Below are 13,242 nucleotides of genomic sequence, written 5' to 3'. Positions count from 1 at the left end.
AGCATTTTCCTAGGTCCCAGGTGAATGGGTCTACAAAGGGTAATCAGCATATTCACTGGAATTTATGTTTATTTAGTTACAAAATGACATGTTGGTGAGCAGGTAGCATAACTGTAATTATCCCATAAGTTGGCTGTCATTGTGCATTTTGTAGGTATATTACTGTGTACATTATATATTTTAGTTGCACAGTACAGAATATTTTATTTTTGCAGAGAATATAGAGTTTATTAGATTATTTTACTTGTGCTTGCAGTGAATTCTGGAAAAGATGGGCACATTTCTGTTTTAGATGAAATACTGAGTCATGTAGTCATTTTCTAATGCATTTATTTTTGCTTAATCTTTATTATGTAAAAGTCCTTAATAATAAAACATGAAAATCAATAAAAGGAAAATAGCATATAATATTCTAGAGCTAAACCCAAATTCACTTAACAATAGAAGTAGCTCTTTAATTTTTTTATTATTATTATTAATATTATTTTTTTTCATTTTTTTTCATGGGCAGGCACCAGGAAGCAAACCAAGGTCTCTGCCATGGCAGTGAGAACTCTGCATGCTGAGCCATTGTGGCTTGCCTTCTTTTACTATTTTTATGTGTTATGTGTCTATTGTTGAAAATGGGTGAAAGATATCTTATCAGATGTGTTCAATAACTACATCATTGGATTTCTACTTCTGTATATATATTTTAAACATTTTGTGTCAGATACTGTCTTCTAACATCTTTTTTCCTTGTAATATCATGAGTATTTTCTATATCTGTAGATATTATTATGACTTTTGATGCCAACCAGTGCACAGTTTTCCATGAATGGTGTACATCACAATAAGATATCTCTTTCTTTAAAAAATGTATTAAATATATGTATGTAACACTCTATTTTAAGAGAAAACATGTCACATTTTAAGTTAGAAATCTTACATTTAGCCCAAAAGCAATTCAACAGGAGGAAGAAAACAACAACACAAGAAAATAGGAATAATAAGTCTCTCTTTCATTTAGTTAAACAGTCATTCTTAGAAGAAAAAGAAGCAACTAACAAACTTACAAACTTGAAATTTGAATATTTATTTGTAAAAATCTTATTGATTTTTGCAAAGAAAATCTAAAATGTATATGTGTAAAGATCAGTTCATTCTAAACTTCTAGAATTAAGTATATTTTCAGTATATGCAGCACCATCAGTCATTATGAACACTCATTATCCCCCTCTCTTAGGTGAGATTCCTTGTAACCATGGAGACAAGCAATCATACTGTGACTCACTTCATCCTGGTGGGCTTCACCAGAGATCCCGTGATGCAGTTGGTCCTTTTGGGGCTGTTCCTTGGAGTTTACTCTGTGACTGTGGTGGGAAACACCACTCTCATTGTGTTGATATACAATGACTCCCGGCTCCACACACCCATGTATTTTTTCATTGGAAATCTGGCTTTTCTGGATCTCTGGTATTCCTCTGTCTACACCCCAAAGATTCTAGTGATCTGCATCTCTGAAGACAAGAGCATCTCCTTCGCTGGCTGAAGTTCCTCTTCTCCGCTGGGCTGGCCTACAGTGAATGTTTTCTGTTGGTTGCCATGGCTTATGACTGCTATGTGGCCATCTCAAAGCCACTGCTTTATTCTCAGGTAATGTCCATAAAGCTATGTGCATTTTTGGTGGCTGCCTCATATCTTGGTGGGTTTAGTAACTCTGCTGTCATCACAAAAAGAACTTTTGCTTTGGAATTCTGTGAGGACAACATCATTGATGACTTTTTCTGTGACTTGCTTCCCTTGGTGAAACTTGCTTGTGGCAGGAAGGATGGTTACCAGGCTGTGCTATTCTTCCTCCTGGCTTCCAATGTCATTGTCCCCACTCTGTTCATCCTGGCCACCTACCTCTTCATCATCATCATCATCTCGAGGATCCACTCGACCCATGGCCGCCTCAAAGCCTTCTCCACCTGCTCCTCCCACCTGACCTCTGTCACCTTATTCTATGGTTCTATTCTCTACACATATGCTCGGCCCAGGTCTAGCTATTCTCTGGGTAGGGACAAAATAATTTCTATATTTTACACAGTGGTGTTCCCCATGTTGAACCCAATGATCTACAGTCTGAGGAATAAGGATGTGAAAGAGGCTCTTTATATACTCTTCAAATAAATCCTTTTTCTCTAACCTTAAGAAAAGGCAGCACAATTTTGATCAGGGTATTTGTATCTCATGCAATGCTGCCACTGAGTCCCATCATCATCAAGGATGGTTATGGGGTTACAGAAGTTCCCACCTTGGCACATGATTTTGTAAAAGACATAAGATAAGAAATTAAGAGCAACCTATAGGGTAGTAGACTTATAAGAAGCACAGTAAATTGGAATTAATTCCATATTTGCATTGATAAAAAGCAAGCAAATAAATAACAAAAAAACTGAGTATGTAAAAGAACTCCCCTCTGAAAACAGAGTAAAAGAACGGTGCCTTCTATTTAGTGTAAGTAGATTTAGACAGACTGAAACGAAGTATTTGTCTGTGTAATACTTTCTTAAAAGTAGGAGAAAATGTGCTGCATTAATTGCTGATATTTTCCTGTGATTGAAAACTAGATAGCAACCACTTTCTTATCTTTTCACGGAATTTCAAATCATTTTTATATGCACTACATCCCCCAGAGTATTAGAACAGAGATCCAGCAGCATCTGAGAATGGACTTGGTGCAATATAAACTCAGAAGACATGATCTCAGCAATGTTTTCATCTCTTATGTATATTCTTCAATTAAGGAAAAATTCATACCCAATAGGTTTGACTTATATTAACCACTCTAAAGGCCTTTGGTTTATTTTTTAGAGACAGTTTACAAGGATTTTGTCATCCAAATTGTGGTATTCTGAGTATGAAAACAAAATTATTCTAATAAAACAGACAATATGGCAAAAATAAACAAAGTAAGAAATGTAGTCCATGTGTACATGTTGAAAAGAAAAATGTTTATATACAGAATACAAACAGATAGGGATAAAAAGGGACATATTGGAGAGGTTCCATGTAATTTTGATTGCTTCTCATGTATAAGGCATGGTTAATATAACTTATTTTAGTAAAATATAGCATGCCCTGGTGGTTGTCAGTGTAACAGTAAAAATAAAAAGGAAGAAACTGTTAGTTAGCCATGTAGTCACAGAAAAAGCAGACATGCCACACAGAATAAGGAAGAACCAATCAGCACAGATGTCCAGACACTTTAATCTGGAAAGTGAGTCCCAGAGATACATAGTGTCTGATTTCACATGCTGTAAACTAAATGAAACCCAATATAAATAAAGCACTGAAATTCTAAAATTCTTGACTTAGACAAATATTCTGAATAGGAGAGCTACTTATGCTGATTCAGGCATTTTCAAGTACATGAACTCTCAATAATTCCCACCCCTGATATGAAAGTTCTGATAAAATCATATAAACATATTAAATCAGTAATTACAGTGTCAGAAAATCAGTTACTTAATGCCAGCCTAATGAAAGTGGAAATACTTAAACTGGAGGGAAACACCTGTTAAAAACTCAATCTGAGGTGAAAAAGTTTTAATTAAGATGTGCTATTATTGTAAATCCTGAGATTGTATACAAAAACAAAGCTAAAACTGATGGTCAAGAATTCCTATTTTTATCCTCTCAGGAGAAGCAACCAAGCTCCATTTTCCAAACAAAAATCACTATCTATTCAGAGACTGTAAACTTAAATAGGCCTAAGGGTATATTCACACTATTTTGTATCTCAAAAGCTATCTCAACTTCAGAATTATATCTAAATAATAACCCTAGTAAAATCATGTCTGAATAAACCCTAATTAGAAGATAAAGAAAAGCTGATAATAATCTTAGGAAGACATAAAATAAATATTGGCTTAAAATATTTAATTAAACATATGGGGGTTTCAAGGATAGTGCAATGGTAGAGCTGTCACCTGCTGTGCATAAGACTGGGGTCCCCTGCCTGTGTAATTCCCCTTCCCAAGAAAGAAAAGAAAAATCAACAAATCATGCTGCAAGAACAGAATAGCCACAAGGAAAAAGAATAAAATATGACTCCCACCATACAGCATACAAAAAAAATTATGGCCTGATGTTTTAGAATATGTATAAGTTTACCCAAAAGTTTTTAAATCACTATGTTGGAATAGTTCATCTATTGATCAAAGTTTAAAAGCAATAAAAAAATCTTTCATATTCATTTGGAATTAGAGTATAAATTATAAGAAAATGTAATTTCTTCAATTATAAATTTAAAATTAAAATCTGAAGGCAAAGATATGTCTTTTAGAAATGACTTTAATGAATTCAATATTAAATAAATTAAAATTGTTATGGGTGCACATAAAAATATCTTGAAATTAAATATTCTAATAGAAAATATAAACTTTTAATGATCTTTGGCAGTATAGACCACAAGCTAGTGGCATTTCTCACTTATTGGCTTCTTGCAAACCCTAAAAACATACTCAAAATGTTCTTATGTTCATAGTCGGCTTTGTGTCTAAATGAGTCAATAGAAGTGAAGTAACAAATATCTATATAACTGAGACATACAAAATAACAAACACCTATTGCATAATTTCAAATAAAAATCGTTGTCTACTTGCCTTCTTCATGGTCATGGGCTATTCACCTTTCCCAGTTTTGCAGTTGAATGGATGTACTTGCATGGTAAAGTTTCTCAAACTTCTGAGATGCGACGATTTTATTGGGTTGTCATACATTTCCTTTCAAACAGCATTCAAAGAGAGTACTAAGAGATGCACTGCTAAATACATGGAATACAACAGAGATTTCCTTGGCTCATTTTGTAACACATAATAATTTCCCTCTGGTGATTGGGATCAGTCACACTGCTCAGTGGAAGGACCCTGTTGATTCAGGACCAATAGACACCTAGATGGCCAGGGCCATCTCAGATTCCAATTGATATTGTTCTTGAGAGAAGAAATCTTCCCTTGGGGGAGTAGACATTGCAATCTTCTAAGTTTAATGTTAATGTGGCAAGAAATAAAATTACGGTAAACTTTTTCATGTACTACTAAAGTGACAGTTCAAACCATGGTTGTATGAGAGCCATGAAGATGTAATTAAATGTGTAAGAATTTTATTAGGGGAAACACCTTTCTCTATGCAGGGCAAAATGGGGTGGGATACAGAAATGTCATGATGTGACAAGCAGGACAAAATGCAGGTCTGACCCCTAAATTAAAGAGAGAAGGAAGAAATCATCAAAGAAAGCATCCTAGACCATTGTGCCATCAAAGGAATGTTCAGCAAAGTTAGCCAGAAGACCAGGAGCTAGCTTCAGCTATAGGTGAATTCAGGGTCAAAAAAGAGAGGTCTGCCTTTGTACCTTAGTCATGCTCACATTGACTGGCAATCATCTCTCAGAAGCATGACTTGGTGCAAATGTGGAAATGGATTTTAGAGCTCAGCCTGTAGATGTCTTGGTTAAATGTATTTTCTGAACTTGGAAGTCTGCAAGATTCATGTTACTGACCACTGCATTGTTTCATCTTCAAACCCTCAGTTCCTGGGGATTTATATTCTTGATAAGAAAAGACAGCATCATATATTGGCTGCCATTTTAAAATTTACAGCATATCTTGGAAAACACATCAAAAATCATGATGCACCTTTCCTCTAACTATTGCACAATTCCACAAAATCTACTTCTTCTGGATGATGGGTTAATAGTAAAATCAATATTTTCTTTGGGCAGGAGGCCATTTTACTATTCCTTTGTCCTCTAATGTATCTGGTATACATTTCTTGGTATACTAACCTGATGAATTACATATTATAAAGTCTGTATTGAGAAATGGTGACAGGAAAATGCCAACTTTAAAATGGATTAATGTAGCAAACACACTCAATAAATGTGCCCATTCCTGACAGGAGAATCACTACCACTGCTCTTCTGGATTAGTAGGAAGTAGTCTAATTGAATCAAGCTATTAGTCCAGTGTGTTACCAATCTTACAGAAAAATGATGGCATTGCAGAGGCACAGTAATGGCCTTCATTGTAAGAATTTTGCATACTGTAGAGTGCAGGTGACCAAATCAGCCTTGATGAGTATAATCCATATGGCTGAACCCATGTCAACAGGTGTGCCCATTTTGTATAGAGCCACTTGCGCTGTTGTATCTGAGAAAGAATAAAGGGGCATATCCTCATATTCACCATGATTACTGAGAGCTCTCTGCATATGCATGTGTGGATATATGTTCGTATGTGTGAACATAAAGTGCTTAGGACATATAAACCCTCATAAATTTTGAAGACTAACTACAAGTGCCAGTCTCTTGTTTTATGTAGGAAAGCTAGTAAAATGAAAGAGCATTGCTTATTCCTCAAAGACCTTAACTAGTTAACACTACATCGATCTCATTTAATTGCATAGGTTTTGAGGATTTGCATTTCTTTTTACCCCTTTCAGATCACACAAATCTACAAACACTACATAAAACATGACCATTGAGAACATTTTCCATGTCAATTTTCTCCTGTACACTAATACCATCAGCACGCTTAGCAAGAAATCTCCTCACTAAATTAAAAGGGATTGCACAAACACATGTCAAGTTACTATTGATTTTGTATAGCTCTCTCATCAATCACCTCTTTGAAGAAATCATTAACCTTTGCACTTCCCAAAGGGATGCAGTATTCATTTTGTTCATTATCTGGGCAAAGCATCTTTGAGAGGAGCAGTTTTTAAAAATTTCACTTGAACCATCAGATGTCTGCAAGATATCCAATGAATTATTCGAGGAAATTATACAGTATGCATCTTGGCTTAGAGTCTTTCCTCACAGGTTGTTGAATTTTCTCTTGGCCGAAGAAGTCTGACTTCCCTATCAGTTAAGGTTTCTCGACATGCAAAGGGGCTTAGGCTATAGAATTATAGTGGCTATAATTCCCTCATAGGATATGAGCTAGCTTTCATATAAAACAAAACATTAAAATGCATTTTTCTTCATCACAAGAAAATTGACACACGGTTTGGTTTTCTGTCTATAAAACTCCTTAGATGCCACTTGGTCCATGAGCCATTGCTAAAGATGTCTGCACAAGGAAGCACATTGATTACCAACTTGACTTTATGGTTTATCTTTATAATTGTCCCTATCAGTCTTTGAGAGTTACACATTGTCATCTGGATTTGGCCATTGTGGGAATCCAATTCTACTGAAGATTCCAGTCATCCCTAGAGTACTTATGTTAGCCACTACAAAGCTGTACAAGGATTCTGATGACCCACTCAACAATGAATTTTTAATGCCTTGGTAAAATCAGAATCCTTGGAAACTTGGTGGAACAAATGAGAAGTAGTGGGTGATGGTTATGCAGTTGCAGAGCACATTACATTAATGGATCATTTGAATATCTATTTTCCTCCACCATAGACTTCTTCTTTAATGTATGTCAGGTTGATCTATCATTTGATATCACTAATGGAACATATTTGAATTTAAGACTCAGTGAACCATCAAAGCACATTATTAATATTCTTTCATGGATTCATACTTTCATCTTAATTATATTTAAAAAAGTTAAATTTAAATTATATTTTAAAAAGAGAGGCAAATTACTTCAGAGTTCATTCTGTAGGTTATGCTTATCCAAATCTCAACCAGATATCAGAAACTTTCAAAGTGTGTAAAGCCCTGGGCAGCAATATTCCTCAAAGCTCTGTGGATATCTGGACACCAGAAATATAACAGAAGATAGAGAATTCAGTAAACTTTCTAACTTCAAAGGATTTGGATTACCCTGATATCCACCAGCCACAAACGATTAGTGCAATCTTTTCCATTTTCTTTCAAAAATGCTTGCCTGGAAATACCAAGCCAGGACACAATTTATGTTGCTACCTTAATCTGTTTATTCCTGAGTTGCAATTCTAAAACCCCAAATAAATGCTTTTCTTGTCTTGCAGCCTAGATTGTTATTTCTTGATTACTATTGCTTGGTGTCAGAAGTGGGATCTGAAGAACCCACCAAATGGACTCCAGCACCACTGATGGATTTATAGAAATATACTGATAATTGCCCCTAGTGCCTCTGCCTGATACCTGAGGGCCCATGTTCCTGTTGGTGAGCCCTCTTGGTAATGAACCTCTGTCTCTTTGTTTGTGGATCTGGCCACTCTTTGGATGTCTTCTAGCAAAGACTATTGAAACTTTGGTTCTTTTATTTGGGCTGGTAGCTGCAGTCCTTTTTCTAGATTAGAATTTTTGTTCTTTTGGTTTTAGCTGATGACAGCAGCCCTTTTATGCATTTAAACATTAGTTCTTCTGGTTTGGTCTTGTGGCAGAAGTCCTTTGTTGTTTGCCCTTTTGATATACATGGAAAATTTCCTTGCCTGGTGAGTATGTGAATGAATATTTTTAAAATATGCACTTTGTTTTTGAACTTTTTTCAGTGGAAGGATGCCACCCTAACAATCAATTGACCTGTGTTCTGACTGTACTTGATTAAGCAATTATTTGGATGGACATGAATGGACATAAAAAGGCTAATAGAGTGCCTGCCACATTTAAAAAGAATTTTATTAAGAAATAGCCACACACATACCATTCCTCTATATTACACAATCAGTAGCTGAGTATATCATCACGTAGTTGTGTATTCTTCACCATGATCATTTTAGAACATTTCCATCACCTCAGAAAACCATGTAAAAATAAAAGAAAGGACTCATATATCCCATCCTTAAGTCTTCCTCTCATTGACCCACAATATTTCAATCTCCTCAATTTTTAATCTTTAGGATCCTTACTATTTATTCATTTTTTACCTTTTTTAACTTATCTGCTCATAACCCTGTATAAAAGGAGATTCAGACATGATGTTTTCACAGTAATGCAGTCACTTTTTAAATCTATATAGTTATATAGTCCTCTTCAAGAATCAAGGCAACTGGAACACAGTTCAGAAGTTTCAGATACTTCAATCTAGCCACTCCAATACACCATAAACTAAAAAGGAATATCTATATTATGCAAAAGACTAACCTCCTGGATATCCTGTTGACTGCATTTGAAATCTTTCCACCACTGGGATTTTATTTTGTCTCATTTCCCTCAGTGAGGTCACCTGCCTAGTTGGCTTAGAAAGAAAGACCAATCTGAGAAACAAAAGTGGTTTTCTGGGGGTGACTTTTAGGTGTAAATATAAGTAGGCTTAGCTTGTCCTTTGCAGGAAGAAGATTCATAACTTATTAAGATTGAGTGCTTAGTCTGTTGAATTGGTGTCTCTTTTGCTTGTGAGAATTTCAGGAATTCCCCAGACAGGGAAATTTAATATTTCCTTTTTTAATCCCCAGCCCCCAAGGGGATTTTGCAAATGCATCTTAATTCTCTGCTGAAGTTACTCTGGGATATATTGGGGCATCACACTAACTTTTCAAAAACAGTAAGAATTCAAACCCTATACAAGATTCCATATAATTATGATGCTCTTTTGATCTTGCACAGAGGTTGCAGTTTGAAAATGTGGACCATATCACCCTTTACCTAATTTTCTGATTTACCTTATTCCTAGCCAGATCAGCTTCATTCATATCTCTGTACAAAGTCTGATCACTTTTTCAACTTTTAAAATGATTCCTGAAGGGGTAATTGTGACTTTTGTAGCTTTAGTGCTCTAAATCTGAGTATCAGGTATCACATAAATATCTGGATTTCAGAGAACAACTAGTTTGTATATCAAGAGGCCATTATCACAGAATTTAGAAATATCAATTACAACTCCTAAATATATGTGAGTGCTGTAAGAATTTAGAATCTAGAAACCTTTACAGTAGTCCCCAAACTGATAATCCATTCTCTCAAATTCAATTCTCTGAATTTATATATTATAGTTATTCCATATGAGGCAAAATAATATTTTCTTTTTGTTTCTGACATTTTATTCAACATACTGTCTTAAAGGTTCATGCACTAATTTGCATGCCTCACAACTGCATTCATTCCTGCAGCCATTCAGTAGTCCATTATATGTAAACCACAGTTCCCCCTTCCATTTCTCTGTCATTGTATCCTTAGGCCACGTCCATCCATTGAGAATCATTAACACTGCTGCCATAAACACCAGTGCGCAAATATCCATTCATGTTTCCACTCTCAGTTCCAGCTGGACAATACCTAGCAACCTGGTAGCAAGATCATATGGTAACCTTATACCTAACCTTCAGTGGAGATACCACACTGCCCTCTGGAGGGGCTGCACCTCTCAATTCATTACCAACAATGAATAGGTACATCTCTGCACCTTATTTTCTCTAGCACTTGCTTCTCTCTGTTCATTTATTTTTGCATAGGCAGGCAACACAAATCGAACCTGTGTCTCCAGCATTGAAGTTGAGAACTCTACCTATTGAGCCACCATGGCCCATGTTCATTTTTAAACAATTTTATTCACACATCATACAATCCAACCTAATGAAATACAAGTGCCCTTGCCACCATAATGTCTTTGAAGTTATTTCCTTTTCTTCTTCATAGAATCCACACCCCACCCCATGTCCCTTGCCTGTTGACATTTAATTTTGGCATAATGCTTTTGTCACATTCAGTGGAAGCATATTACAATGTTCCTTCTGACTGTAGACCTTAGATTGCATTGATTATACATATTCCTGTATACCACCCACTTTCAAACCCTTCCAATGTTGACATTGATTTGCGCCCTCTCATGGAGAAACATTTTTATATTTTTACTTTTAATCAACATCATTGTCTACTCTAGGTGTTCCCAAGTTATACCATCTCAGTCTTTATCCTCTATCTGTCCTCCGGGTTTCATTTGTGACCCCAGCCATTCTCTCTCAGCTATACTCACATTCAACTTCATTCAGTATACTTATATTACTGTGCTATGATCAGGTAGTATATTGCTATTCATTTCTGAATAGTTGAAGTCAGTTCTGTTTCACCATCTCTAGTCTTTTACCATCAAATTCCTAATCTCCTTCCTCTTTCTGGGTCACCATAGCCTGTATTTAATTCTCAAAGTTCACTCAACAATATTAGTTCTTTTCAGTGAGAATATACAGTATTTGTCCTTTTGTTTCTGGTGAATTTCATTCATCATCATCAAGATTCATTCACATCGTAAATATTTCATGACTTTATCCTATCATTGTTACAGTATTCCATTGTATGTATGCATCCACAGCTTGTTTAGTCATTCTACTTTTGATGGTCATTTGGGCTCTTTCAATCTCTCAGCTATCATAAATAATGCTGCTATAAACATCTGCTTGCAAATGTCCATTTGTTTTCTTACCTTCAGTTCCTCTGAAAATATACCTTATAATAAGATTGTTGGAACATATAGCAATTGTATATTTAGCTTCTTGAGGAGCTATCAAACTGCCTTCCAGAGCAGTTGTAACATTTACATACCCACAAACAGAGGATAAGGGCACTTCTCCACATCTTCTCCAGCACTTGTTTTCTATTTTTTTTTGTTAATGGCCATACTCTTGAATATGGGATGATGTCTCATGGTGGTTTTGATTTGTGTTTCTCTAATAGCCAGTGAAGGTGAGTATCTTTCCATGTGCTTTTTAGCAATTTGTATATCCTCTTCTGAAAAGTGTCTGTTCATATCATTTGTCCATTTTTTAAATGGGTTGTATGTATTTTTATTCTTGAAATGGAGAATCTCTTTATACATTCTGGATACTAAACTGTTATCTGATATGTGATTTCCAAATATTGTCTCCCATTGCATAGTCTTCATTTTACCTTCCTGACAAAGTTTTTTGATGCACAAAAGTGGTTACTTTTGAGAAATTCTCATTGATCTATTTCTTTTTTCAGTGCTCATGCTTTGGGTGTAAGGTCTAGGAAACCACCTTCTATTTTAAGATTAATAAGATATTTCCCTACAGTTTCTTTTAACAGTTTTATCATCTTATCTCTAATGTTTAAGTCTTTAATTCATTTTGAGTTAATTTCTTCATAAGGTGTGAGATGTGAATCCTTTTTCATTCCTTTACACATAGATATTCAGTTTTCTAAGCAATATTAATTGGAGAAGCTGCTCGGTCCCAGGTTGATTGGCTTGACCACCTTATAAATTTATGATCTATGGATTAATTGATCTATGAATGATGGCTATTTCTGAAAACTCAGTTTGATTCTGTTGGTCAATATACATTTCATGATGCCCGTACCATGATGTTTTGAACACTGCATTTTTTTCTTTTTCTTTTTTATCACTGTAGCCTTGAAATATACTTTAAAGTCAGGTAGAGTGAGACCTCCCTCTTCATTTTTCTATCTTGATATATTTTTAGCTGTTCTGGGCATCATGCCCTTTCAAATAAACTTGGTTATTAGAATTTCTATTTCTGCAAAGTAAGTTATTGTGATTATAATTGGTATTGCATTGACTCTTCAAATCAATTGAAGTAGAATTGACCTCTTAGCTCTATTTGGTTTTCCCATCCATGAACATGGATTGCCCTTCCATTTGTTTAGGTCTTTTGTGATTTCTTTTAGCAATCTTTGTAGTTTTCTGTGTGTAGGTCTTTTCTATTCTTAGTTAAATTTATTCCTAAATATTTTTTGATTGATATTGTATTAGAATTTTTTTTCTTGATTTCCTATTCAGATTGTTCATCACTAATGTACAGAAATATCACTGTTTTTTAGGTGCTGATCTTGTAACCTGCCACTTTGGTGTACTCACTTATGAGCTCAAGTAGCTTTGTTGTAGATTTTTAAGGATTTTCAACATATAGTATCAGTCACTGCAACTAGTGAAAGTTTTACTTCTTCCTTTCTCATTTCTTTTTCTTTTCTAATTCTTCAGGTTAGAACTTCCAGCACCATGTCAAATAACAATGGTGACAATGAACATTTTTGTCTTGTTCCTGATCTTAGAGGGAAAATTTTCAGTCTTTCCCCATTGAAGATGATGTTAGCTCTGTGTTTTGCATATATTCCCTTTATGTTTGTATTCTTTGATGTGTTTTCATCATGAAAGGATTTTGAATTTTGTCAAATGCCCTTTCTGCATCAATCCAGAATTTTGGCTTTGACTAGCTAATGTGGTGTATTACATTTTTTGTGTGTGTTGAACCAGACTTGCATAATAAGAATAAATATCACTTGGTCATGGGATGTAATCCTTTTAATGTGTTGCTGAATTCAATTTGCAAGAATTTTTTGAGGATTTTTGCAGCTATATTCAT

The 13,242-nt window shown here is 35.1% G+C and overlaps 1 pseudogene; it reads left to right on the top strand.

Moving 5' to 3' along the window:
- Positions 1-1,243: 1,243 nt before the first annotated feature.
- LOC143679148 (olfactory receptor 9G1-like) lies at positions 1,244-2,154 on the top strand (annotated as a pseudogene).
- Positions 2,155-13,242: the final 11,088 nt, after the last annotated feature.

Source organism: Tamandua tetradactyla, chromosome 4 (genome assembly GCF_023851605.1).
Source record: "Tamandua tetradactyla isolate mTamTet1 chromosome 4, mTamTet1.pri, whole genome shotgun sequence".
In the NCBI taxonomy this organism is placed as follows: domain Eukaryota; kingdom Metazoa; phylum Chordata; class Mammalia; order Pilosa; family Myrmecophagidae; genus Tamandua; species Tamandua tetradactyla.
Note: the sequence above shows the minus strand (reverse complement) of the source record. Positions and strands in the feature narration are given on the sequence as shown.